The sequence below is a fragment of the Rhagoletis pomonella genome, unplaced genomic scaffold (genome assembly GCF_013731165.1).
Source record: "Rhagoletis pomonella isolate Grant_MI unplaced genomic scaffold, Rhpom_1.0 Rhpom_scaffold_00001, whole genome shotgun sequence".
In the NCBI taxonomy this organism is placed as follows: Eukaryota; Metazoa; Arthropoda; class Insecta; order Diptera; family Tephritidae; genus Rhagoletis; species Rhagoletis pomonella.
In genome coordinates this window covers 60,487,671-60,500,798 of record NW_023458555.1, presented here as the reverse complement: position 1 = coordinate 60,500,798, position 13,128 = coordinate 60,487,671, and the positions used below count along the sequence as shown (strand labels likewise).

Below are 13,128 nucleotides of genomic sequence, written 5' to 3'. Positions count from 1 at the left end.
GTTAATTTGGAGTTTAATAGCTGCAAAAAAAGCTTTGCATCTCAACAGGCTCCTTGAAACAATATAGGTTTAAATCTGGTTTCCTAGAGCTAATGAATTAATTTGGGCGAGAGGCCTCACATTTTACCGATAGCCCCCTACAGAAGTACAAGGCAACCGAAAACTTTCTTACCCTTTCCACAATATTAGGCTTCCACGACAGCCGCCGTTGATCGCCCACCTAGTTACCTGGTTCAGGTAACTTTGAGCCAGATCAAAAAGGGTGTATAGAAATCGTCCCTTAACCAAAAGTTTCACATTATCTACATAGGCGATCACCCGACAGCCTACTTTTTCCAGTTTCTCTAGAAGGTGGTTTACAGCCGTAATCCAGAGCAGGGGAGAGAGAACACCACCTTGTGGAGTGCTCCTAATGACTCTGCACTGAGTGCAGGCGCTGTCCCACTCCGCGGCGACTGTTCTGTCACGAAGTAAGCTGTAGATAAGCCTTATTCGGTTGGTTTCAACCTCCAGATTATGAATATGCTTAACTATTGCCTTTGGAGTGACATTGTTCAAGGCCCCTCTTATGCGTGAAGGGTTCCTCTGACCGCTTAACCAATGTGTGCAGGGCGGTATTCACCGACCTTTTCTTGCAAAAAGCTCTTGAAAGACAGTCACGAGGAGTCGCCTTTCTTATGTGTAGGTCTATCAGTCTCTCTAGCGTTTTTAGCAAAAACTAAGAGAGACTGATTTGCCTAAAATACCTAGGGGAAACATGTGCGGCCTTCGGGATGAACGCAGTACTGACTACCTTCCAAGCCTTGGGGATTTGTAATTGCACGACACCTTCAGAGGCCTTTGCAGCTGCGCAGGTATGATGCCATCGGCCCCCGGCGACTTTAATGGTTTGAACGAATTTATCGCCCAGGCCACGTGACGATCGTCCAGAAGATCGGAGAAGTGCAGCACCTGGGGGATATTCTGAAACCAGTTAGCGACAATTTTCGAATCGCTATCGCACCTTTTGAAGCAAAAACATTTATATCATGCGTCAAAATTAGAAAATTGTTGTTAACTGGTTAAAAAATCTCCCTCCTGAAGTACAAAATATTCCAAAGAACTACATTTGACTGTACTTCGAAGTACGAAGTACAAGAGCGAAAAAAGAAGTACTGTACCTCCGAAAGAAGTACATTATCCATGACGAAAAATGTCAAAATGTGAATAAACAAACAGTATCATAGCGTTGCATTTTTTTATTTTCGCTATGTTCAATAACATAAATTAGGGCTTGATACTCGGGAATTCGGTGCTCCTGTTTCCACAGGAAAACACCCATGTCGTGATAACCATGTCACATAATATACTTCCAATGGATGCCGCCTATTTCTCATGGGTTGCAATATATGTCAGCGCTTATTGCTTGCCATCTATTGCAGGCAATTTGATAATTTTACAGACATATTTTCACTTGAAAGAAAGCGTGCTGGTGGTAACATCGATGAAATATTAATATTAAATCAAAATAAGAATCTGTTCCCTATTGGATTATTTATGATACCGTTTTAGGAAGTTATTCAGCAAGTATTTTTTAAGAATTAAATGTCCTTAAACACCGAAAGTGAGAGAATGTTATCTGGCGGCGTCATGCGGCAAATGCTTATACATATCAAGGCATCAAAGTGCCCAAACACAAAAACTTGCAATCATACTGCTCGTAAAAATGACAGTTGGTATGCCATCGGTGATTGCCTGTGGAGTTCTGCGGTAAATTTTCCCCCATGTATTTTGTTTGTGTAAAATTATTTTAGTATCGGTTTACCGGTTATCGAATTATCGTGGTGGAAGCTTGATAATATTTCTGGTAGTTGGTAAACTGTAACCGGCTGTACGATATTCATCCAATTTTGAATGCTTCCGCTGCCGAAAGGCATAACGCATTTGAGTAAATAAAGTTCCTTCAATTTTTTGCTACAATTAATTTTTTTAATAGGGCCAAGAATAAGAAGCTACGAATCAGCTGTTGATAATTTACCAGGCTAAGGGTGTGGTTAAACGTGGCAATGCTAGCTCTTTTTCTAGTTAAAAATGTCAAAATGCGAAATCGAAAGTCTACTTTCCCGTGTAAAGAGTCAGAGAGTCATTTTTGCAGATATGCAGAAATCACTTTCGGCAACAAAAATTGCAAGGAGTAACTGCAACTGAAATTACGCAAATCGCTTTCGGGAAATAATTTCAACTCGCTCGTGCAATAAATGTTAAATTGTTTTGGAAAATGGTTTTTCATAAAAATTATTGGTTTTATTCCATATTGATGCTGATGCGCCAGATTTTCTATTTTTTTGAATTCCTAATTAAAAATGAATAATAAAAACATAAATATATTGCGGAATTATATTTATTAAACTTACCTCATTTACGAGTTAAACCTATTGTCTAACATACTTACCACTTACATATGGGGAAACACCCACGACAAAAAAAAACAAAAGTCTTATATCTAACGTATTTACGGGCCGATTTTGTCTGCTTTTGAAAATATATACTGCACGGTGTGCCTGAACCAACTTTAAATCGAAGGTCATAGCACATCATTTTTTATTGCTAATTTGGGTTATTTATGTTATAAATAATGTGTAAAAACTGTATAGCCCATAACTTGTCGAACCGTTTTTGAAAAAACTCATTTTAAATAAAAATTATTCCTTTTCTTTTAAAATATTCATACATACATATTGGACTAGGGATTTAAGCATTACATTGGCCCTTTTTAAAAATTGTAATGTGAAGGAAATACTATTAAGGCTAAAACACTCGTTATTTATTTTTTTATGTAATACATAATTTGTTTAAAAATTCACGATATTTTAAAAACAACTAAATTTTTATTATTGAAAAGAACATCGTTTATTTCTACAAACTGTACCGGGTATAAAGCAGGCTTTTTATTTACTACTATCGCCCAGTTGTCGGAATTCGACATCTTTTTTCATACAATTTTGAATTTTACCTGTCAGAAATACTAACTCCTTTATGCGAATTACATTTTGAAGTCCACCAGCATATTTATGGCGAATTTACAGGAAAACTTAAAATCGAATTATGAACGTTAAGACCGGATTGATTATTGCTAATTCTATCAAGTCTCCTCCAAATTTCTTCAGTTGCTTTTGAAATTAGACCGAAAAAGGAACCTCGATTTTCATTTATAAAAAATATGCATATGTATTTGTATGTACAGATAAGATGTTCGTCACTGACTAATATGTCAAACATATACCAATTTAGACTTTAAATAAGTTTTTCGATTATATTTGTCTGAGAGCCTCTTGGAGGTTAAAATTGCTAAACTAAATTGCCCACATCTACATAAACTCTTTCTTTTTTTCATCAGAATCGTTAACGGTTGAGAAAGTATCTTGAAGACTTACAACAGAAGATAATATTTCCTTCTCTAACGGCGGTTTCACTCGGGTTTTGGTCAAGACTGGGCCAAAGCCCAATATTTTTCCATCACACGACTGGGCTTCAAAGTTACACCAAACTTTATGTTACTAATATGTGTTCTAAAAGTGAAACAAATCTGATCATAAATATGATTTTTTTAGGATAGCTCTCAATCCCTGCGCCAAATAGCGGAAGACAAACACATTTATATTTCTAAAAGCTTTTGCTCGAAACAACAACCATTCAATGCGTTTTTAAAATCTGGGAGAAAATGGTTCCCAGTTGAATGATTCTTGCGACTTTATATGTGTATAAACGTAGGTGTATAAAATTCCAAAACCTTACAATAAGTGGTTCCAGAGATAAGCGATATGAGAACTTCAGTTTGTATGGGCGGTGCCACGCCCCCTTTTCCAAAATCTCCCATTCTTCGCCGTAAGTACGTTATTGCCAATATATCGAGCCCTAACCGCCAAAATAACGTAAGCGTCACTTTTTTCAAAATTTTCTTTTTGATGCAGAAATATTCCTAGAGCATCTAGATGCATTTCTGCATCAAAAAGAAAATTTTGAAAAAAATGTCGCTTACGTTATTTTGGCGGTTAGGGCTCGATATGGTGCTGTGTCAAATTTCGGAACGTAAGCATAAGTGGTTCCAGAGAAAAGCGATATGAGAATTTCAGTTTGTATGGGCGGTGCCACGCCCCCTTTTCCAAAATCTGCCATATTTCGCCGTTAGTGTGGTACTGACAACATATGTTGCTGTGTTAAATTTCAGGACGTTAGCATAGGCGGTTCCAGAGATAAGCGATATGAGAATTTCAGTTTGTTTGGGCGGTGTCACGCCCCCCTTTCCAGTACCTACCATTTTTCGCCGTAAGTAGGGTATTTACAAGCTATGCATCTGTGCTAGGTTTCAGTTACCCAGCGTAATTAGTTTTAGATATATTGTGGCTTTCACATTTTAGTCTATATGTCAGATGCCACGCCCCCTATATATCGGGGTTAACATTTCTGGATTAGAAGAAGTTATATCCTTTAAATTGGTGTATGTTTGATAGAAATCGGTCGAACGGTGCCTTCAAAAAGGATTGCAAAATTTTCTTGTGGCGTATTTATATATAGACTAGCTTATACCCGCGGGTTTCACCCCGCGCTTTTATACAAATATGAAAAATAATTTAATGATGTTAGATTTTATTTCTGTGCCCATTTCGTTATAGCTCGTTATTTTTTAAGCGTATTTAAGGTATTTAGGCCGTTTAAAACTATGAAATTATAAAATCTCGTCTGCGCGCTAGGCATACGAAAGATATCAATCCCTCTAAGTTTACCTTAAAATGGTTCCAGGTATACGGCGCGTGAACGCGTAACCTTCTTGGAGGTGCCACGGCGGGTTCTAATATTGCCAACTCAAATTTAGTAACCTGGCCTTGATAAAATACCACTTCTCATTACTGTAGCAAATGCCTCAAGAGAGCTTTAGATTACAAGGCCGAACCCGGCTCTCCCTTTTCCATTTAATGAAATTTATTCTGTCAGTACGGCACTTATAAAATAAATCTCCATAACAAATTTTAAATACTTCGAGAGATCTTCTATCCTTCCAGAGATATGTATTAAGAAATTTTTAGTATGTATGGGAGGCGACATGCCTCCTCTTTTAATAACTCACATTTTTTCCATGAGCAATTGATACATTTTGTATACACAACTCCATACGAAGTTCCAGTATTCTTCCACAAACACTTCCAGGGATATGTGACAAGAAAAAGTAAATTTGTACTGGAAGTGCCACGCCCCTTTTTCTTATAACCCTAATCTTCTTCCATCAATTTAGAATTGATTTTACATACGCCAGTACCAAGTCCCAGTACTCTACCATGAACACCTCTAGAGATAAGCAGTATAAAACAGTAAATTTGTACGGCAGGAACCATGTCCCCTTTTCGAAGAAAGCAAATTCTTTTCCATGAGTATGGAATTAATTTTGTATACTCATCTCGGTGCCAAATTCCAGTCCTCTGCAATAAATACCTCCAGAGATATGCAGCATAGAAAAATCAATTTGCATGGGAGTTGCCACACCACCTTTTCCAATAACTCTAATTTTTCTCCATGAGTATGGTATTAGTTTCACATACATACATACATATGTATTTCCATACCAAGCTTGAGTGCTTTACCCCAAACATTTGAAGAGATATGCAATATGAAACTTTCAGTCAGTATGGGAGGTGCTAAGCCTCTTTTCCAAACAAGTCCATTTTTTTCGTGAATATGAACATGATTTCACACAGTGTTGGCAAACTGTTAATCTGATTAACGACTAAACATTAACGATTAAAATGTTAATCGCGTTTGACGATTAACATTAATTAGTCGTAATCAACTGTACGATTAATGATAACATTTTTTTAATCGTTAATCGCTGGCTGCAATTACGTCTAATTAATTTAAAACATTAATCGTTAATCCAATTAAAAATAAAATCTAATTAATTTGTCTAGTTTGTCCGAGTTTGAAACCAAACACCAGTTATAGTAATTATTTTGTGGTTTACGCTTATAAAAAGCACATAATATAAAAAAATTATAATTATTGTTATTAGTAATACATAAACTGGGAACTTTTACAAACCTAGTTTGTAAAACGTTTGTTGGTATATATCTTCATGAAAATGCACACCAAATTGCTTAGATTGATGAGAAAACCTGATATAGCCATACCGGATTAACTTGCTTTGTGTGCACAGGGAAATTCCAGCATAACTTAATTAATCACCAAACCTACTTGATCAAATTAAGAGTTAACGATTAAAAATTAATTTTTTAATCGCGGTTACGATTAACTGTTTAGTCAGATTAAAATGAATCATGATTAACTGTAATCAGATTGAATTTAATCGAATTAACTAACTGATTAAAACATCAATCGATTAATGCCATCATTGATTTCACATACATATCACTATACCAAGCTTCAGTTCTCTCCCACAAATACTTCCAGAGATATGTATGTAATATGAAAATTCCGATTTGTATGGGAGGGGCCTTGAGTTAATACCATCTTTCCGAAATCCGTAGTAAGGGTACTAAATTTCGTTCTGATCGGAAAACCAGTTAAGGAAGTAGCCTATTTTTCAATCCAGGTCATAAACCATCTTTGAACAAAATTTCATTTTCAAACAGGTGGCATTCTTAAAAAAGTAGCCTATTTTCCAGTCTAGGTCATAAGCTATCTGTGTGCAAACTTTCATGCAAATCAGTTCAGTCATTTACGCGTATTAATTTAATTAAACTTTCCTTATACGAGATAACTCTTAAAATAGTAGCCTATTTTCCAACATAGGTCATAAGCTATCTCTGTGCGAAATGTCATGCAAATCTGTTCAGTCGTTTCTGCGTATTAATTTAATTAAAACTTGTTTAACAGGTGGCAACTCTTCCAAAAAATTAGCCTATTTTTCAGAGTAGGTCATAAGCTATCTGCTGGCAAAATTTCATGCAAACCCGTTCAGACTTTTCCGCGTATTAATTTAATTAAACTTTTTTAGCAGGTGGTAACTCTTAAAAAAAGTAGCCTATTTTTCAACCTAGCTCATAAGCTATCTTTGTGAAAACTTCCAGGCAAATCAGTTCACTCATTTCCGCGTATTAATTAAATTAACGATTTCTAACAGGTGGCAACTCTTAAGAAAGTAGCCTACTTTCTAACCTAGGTCATAAGCTATCTGTGTGCGAAATTTCATGCAAATCCGTTTAGTCGTTTCCGCGTATTAATTAAGTTAAACTTTTTTAACAGGTGGCAACTCTTTCAAAAAATTCGCCTATTTCCCACTATAGGTCATAAGCTATCTACTTTCAAAATTTCATGCAAACCCGTTCAGACTTTTCCGCGTATTAATTTAATTAAACTTTTTTAACAGGTGGCAACTCTTAGGAAAAGTAGCCTATTTTCCAACCTAGGTCATAAGCTATCTGTGTGCAAATTTTCATGCAAATCCATTCAGTCGTTCCCGCATATTAAGTAAATTAAACTTTTTTAACAGGTGGCAACTCTTAAAAAATAGCCTATTAACCAATCTGGCCCATAAGCTATCTGCGTACCAAATTTCATGCAAATCCGTTCAGTCGTTTCCGCGTGATGATTTCCCAAACAGCCAAACATACAAACTTTCACATTTATAATATTAGTAAGATTCCCAAACATCCAAACATACAAACTTTCACATTTATAATATTAGTAAGATTATATATGTAAGTATTTTTGGACAACTAATAGGAGAGCGGCATGGTGGTTTACATACAACCCTTTAAATTTTTTAAACAGTAGCTTATACATGTTGAGTATATTACTACTCTCAGTAATTTTGATGCATATTCCGGATGCTTGACGAATACTTTATATTTCTCCCAGTTGCTTTAAAGTCGGAATGTAGGGATCCTACAGCTTGCTCGCTATAGAATCCTAGACCCTTGCCTACATGCATGCATGTTCTTTTGGACTTGCAAACATGTTATTGTTTTGTAGATATACTTGATACAAACTATTGCAAGTATAAAGAACACTTATATTCGAAACTTAAAAAGAACAAATGTTGTGCGCGCACAATCTTCTCGTTTGACTTGAATTTATCGGCATTTTGTGCATAAAATAAGCTAAGACACTTGAACCATATACTAACTTGATTGTATATAAATCGTACAAGTTACATTACAAAATAAATATAAACTGTAATGTATCAATTTGTCATCTAGAGCGGGTGCGTGAAAATTTTAAAAGAAAAGGAATAATTTTCATTCAAAATGAGTTTTTTCAAAAACGGCTCGATAAGTTATGGGCTATAAAATTTTTACAAGTTATGCAGAACATAATTAACCCAAATTGGCAACAAATTATGATGTGCTATGACCTTCGATTTAAAGTTGGTTCAGGTCCACCGTGACTGGCTATGTAAGTAGAATCATGTCGAGATATTTCGAAAAACCGTATTTATGGTCCGATTTGGTTCGAATTTGGCGTATGTGGTTGAAACATAATAAATCATAGATTTCCAATAAATTGACCCTGAATTGGCGCTGAAGTCAAAACATAAAGTATATTCGACATAAAATACATGTTTTATTTGCGTTAAAAATTCATTTAAAAGCAATATTAACAAAAATATTACGATGGAAATTTATGTCACGTGACGTTTCACACTTGGGTTTGTAAAAGAAAATTGAAACAAGTTGCATTAATTCAAAACACTTTAAAACCAACTAGAATTGCTCCGAATCATATTAAAATAAGTTTCATGAAAATAGCCATCCACAATTCGCAGAGTTTTGTTAGAAAAGAAAAAATCAACTTCCATTTTTTGTCACGTAACGACACTCTCTTTAAATGCTTATATTTCAGGACCAAGCAGTTCGATTGTTTTCATTTTTCGGTTAAATATAGAGCTAATTATGTGCTATACAATGGCCCAAAAAAGTTAAAGAAAACAAATGGTATTCCTTGTTTGTATAACATTGAAACGTACGACTGTCACGTATGCGACGTATGGAAATACCCATATATACTTACCCTATTTACATTCAACTACCTATTTCCTCTATACTTACCTTATTTACATATTTATACATACATACTTACATTCTTATCGTACATAATCTCTTAAAAGCCGGTGAACTCACATACTTCTTATATACATATTAAGAACTACTCTAAGCCGTTAGTTTAAATCGTAGTTTAAGTAAGATGAAGTTCAAAATAAATAAATCACTTGCTAAGTAGAACCGAAAGATGCGCAAACCAATTATTTCGTGAACCGAAAAGTTAGAAAAGGCGTTGTTGTTGCTTCTCGTGCACTCCCCCATAAAGACCCTAACACATAGAGTACATATGTACGTATAAAATGAGTGGAACAAAGCTTGCAATAAACTGGTTCAACCTTAAAAAGTCTTAAGGATTTTCAGATGCTTTGATACTAAAATGAAAAAAGTGATACATATTGATACATTTTAAGTCTCTTTTCTGCTACAATTTTTCACAAGCCCGCGGTCACACTGTTTAAGAAGCAGCTGTTCAAAACGCAAAAGGAAAAAATTGGCAAGTTTATTTTAATTCGTTTTAATAAAACAAAATGAGTGCATCGTTACCAAAACACATTGAAATATTGCAGAATGTAAGTATTTGTGCATCCATTTGAAGTATATGTGTGTGTATATACAGTGATTTTACTTGTGTTTCCATTTAAAGCAAGAACCGCCTGCAAAGAGATGTCGCATCCACCAGGAGTTGACTTCTGGAAGATTCAATGAAATTGAGTTTGCGATTATAGAAGGTTTGTTTAGATTGTTTTTAATAATTTATACAGTGTTTTGTTAACTAAATATATCTACTTATAGCGGCATTTAGTTTAAGTGAGTCGAGTGGCAGTGATTCTTATGGCGACGAAGTACTCTGTCTGCTTTATTTGCATAATATATTAAATTAACAAGTACTCCTCTTAAAAGAAATTGCATCATCTGAAAAAACACCACGAAATTGTGTTAAAAACTACTTAGAAGCGGTGGTGCCAACTTAAACGTAGCGGGAGTTTCGTTCGCATTTCAGGATTCAGCGCAGTTTAGATGTTTTTATCGACAGGAAGGGTTCCTACAGCTTATGTTTACAAGGTGACGAAAGGAAAAAATATATCAATATATTTGTAGGGTACCAAGGCTCGTCACACGACAGTTGGGTTTTCCAAAATTCGCGCTTATACTACAATCTCTCAGAATTTTGTGGAGGTAATTCCAAAGCCCCATCCGCATTTAAGATTTCTTAGTTTGTCACTAATTTACAATTTTTGCAGACTACTATTTATTGGGAGATTCTGCCTATCCGTTCTCTGCGCATGTAATTACGCCCTATCGTGATAATGGACATTTAACCCATGGGCAGAAAATATTTAACATAAAGCTGACGTCAGGAAGAGTGGCGATTGAACATACGTTCGGTATTATTCCAAGCTTTCGGCAGTAGTATTATTCCAAGCTTCGAGGCATTGATAAGTTGTGACATTTCATTCGCGCGTGCTGCGTTCTTCACAATATTGCAAACCTAGATGATTTGGAATTATCCTGTTCCAACAAATATAAGAGGAAGCTTATTGCGAGAAGCAATATGTAGAGATATCCAAAGGCGCCAAAGAATTTAAAATGTTAATAATTACATATATTTTAATTTACGAGCAAGAATCTTCTTGCATTTCTACAATAATTTTTTTTTACACTTAATCTTAAAATAAATACTTGTAATATTGTTACAATTCATTTATTTAACAATTAATAGTAATATAAAATGGTTTTGGTACAAATTTAAAAATTCATATCACATTTTAAAAAATAAACTCATATAACTTCATATACTCATACCAATATATCACTTCGTGTAAAATACTTTGTACTACAAAAGAATAACGTTTAAAAATATTGAGTTCGATTCAGAAGTTACTTGTCTAGTTTGTCGACAAGCGATTCTAGTAGTTCCTGCTTCCACCTTTTCTGACTTCCTCCCTTTCGGCGCGTTCTTCTTTTCTCTTTGCCCGCTGTCTATCAATTCCATGTAGTGAAGAGCTTTTTCTTCAAAATCTTTACTGCTGTCGCAAAAATCAATAAAGCGTTGTTGAATCACCGATCCTTGTCTTCTGAGATTTCGTTTTTGAGTTTATTTAAAAAATTAACTATTAACATTCTCATTATAATAGAACTTATATAAATACATGCCTGCTATGTGCGCTCTGGCGTTGGATGATGTGGATGGGGTTTCTGAGTCTTCATCATCTTCTATTTCCGTACAGACAGTGCTGTCTTCGAGTGTGTATACTGGGTTAATACTACGTTTTTCCCCTAGAAAATCGTCCAACTCACTTTAACAATAATAATTCATATATATCAGTATTCAAATAATTTATGTACACACGTATCTAGTGCAAAAACTTACGCTTCGTATGGGCATGTTTGTTTATCCCGCCCAGTTTGAGAGTTGTGCAATTTTACATTTTTATAGCACCTCTCCAAGCTATAGAATTTACCTTCGACCTGTTTTGTGGTAAACATATATCCTGCCGCGCACATCCTCTCCGAGATTGTGACCCACATTTTTTCTATTGCTCCTTAAATCAATAGGGCTATTCGCGATCCGGTGCAAATGGCCTGGCATCATTGCATTGCAAATTTGCAATACCGAAAATCCATAGCATAAAAATGCTATGCATTGCAACTCTGGTTGACATTTCTATCAGCTGAATAAAAAAGTTTTACCATGGCAGTTTAATAAAGGTCGCTCACAATCCATGGTATATTTCTGCAATTGCATAAATTTGTCAGCTCTTATGCACCGAATCGTGAATAGCCCTATTACATTTTCCTACTTTAGGTGTAAGCTCTTTTACTAAGGCTATCAACAGTTTGGTTGGCGCATCAAACCAATCGTTTTTATAGCTACCTTGCACTTCGGTTTCTTCATCTGAGAGTATAAAAAAGATTTTTATATTAAGTTTGCTAAATAAAAAGCTCGGGTACGGTTTAGTTATTTGAACAAATAGTTTGGGTTGCTGGCCCTAACCGCGTGACCCGAATCAAAAAACCTTTACACACACAAAATATCTCTGCAAAAGGTTTTCAGCCCCTCTTCTTCGGCAACACAGAAAGGAGAATTCTACTTAGTGAGGGTTATAATCCTTTTGCAAAAAATCCAATTTCCCCTATTTTCAAACAGCTCCGAAGGGGTCTGTGGGTGGTGAGGAGGAAGGGTTGACTTTTCATAAAGCTCGGTCTGTCCTCTTTCGTTTAAAGCACGTTTCAGAGGCCACGCCCCCTTCCTCTCCGCCCCCTACCCCAAAATCGTTGTACAATTAACTACTCATTTCCCAAAAACTTTATATTTATTTACATAATTTTACTCACTTCTTCTAGAGAATTGAAGACAATATTTTCCAGTCTCACACTCTGCTCCTTCACCACTTTTTCTATTAAATCCTGCCGATACTTTTCATCTGTAACAAATATTATTCACTTGTTTTAAGTTTGCATATTTCGTTGTTAATTAAACATACTTACCAGTTATCAATCGAGAACAAGTTCTCGGTGAGCAATTTACCAGCAGTTTTCCTTCCATGTTATAAAATAAAAATAATTTAAAACTTTTCCTACATTTGTTTTGTGCAACAAATAGCGCCAATTATTTTTAAATGTCAAAATTTGTTTACTTGCAAATTTCTCCTAGTTTTCGTTTCTTTACACTCTCGCTCTTTCTATCTCTTTGTTCGTAAAATTCTACTATTCGCCAATCTGCTATCAACAGCTGTAAAAAGTTAAGAAATACTCCTATTATCTGTAAAAACGTTTATTTGCTATTTAATGTGCATTTGCATCACTATTCTATGACTATAACAGCCATGTCATTGTTTAAGCAATTACCGATTGGCAACAGCAATCCCTAAGGCACGGTGCACATTAGTGCGATACGATATGCGATACGATATGGATGCGACATCGACATGCTGAGTACGTGGTAGTTGGTAGGAAGCCATGAAAACTGTGCACACTTGCACGACAGCGACACCGATGCGATATATTATCGCATGTGTATCGCACGTGCGACACGGTTTGTTGAACGAGGTGAAATTAGTACTGCGCGGTATTTTTTGCAATAAGCATGGCCTTT

General features: G+C 35.4%; 2 long non-coding RNA genes across 2 annotated transcripts; one reads left to right on the top strand and one right to left on the bottom strand.

Annotated features, from left to right (window-relative positions):
- Positions 1-9,599: 9,599 nt before the first annotated feature.
- Positions 9,600-10,783, top strand: LOC118751796. Its single transcript, XR_004994597.1, has 3 exons — positions 9,600-9,760; positions 9,825-10,208; positions 10,274-10,783. It is a non-coding gene; the product is annotated as an uncharacterized LOC118751796 (long non-coding RNA).
- Positions 10,784-12,397: 1,614 nt separating this feature from the next.
- LOC118751789 lies at positions 12,398-12,726 on the bottom strand. Its single transcript, XR_004994596.1, has 3 exons — positions 12,671-12,726; positions 12,522-12,572; positions 12,398-12,457 (listed from the first exon to the last, which is right to left on the bottom strand). It is a non-coding gene; the product is annotated as an uncharacterized LOC118751789 (long non-coding RNA).
- Between the last annotated feature and the right edge of the window lie 402 nt (positions 12,727-13,128).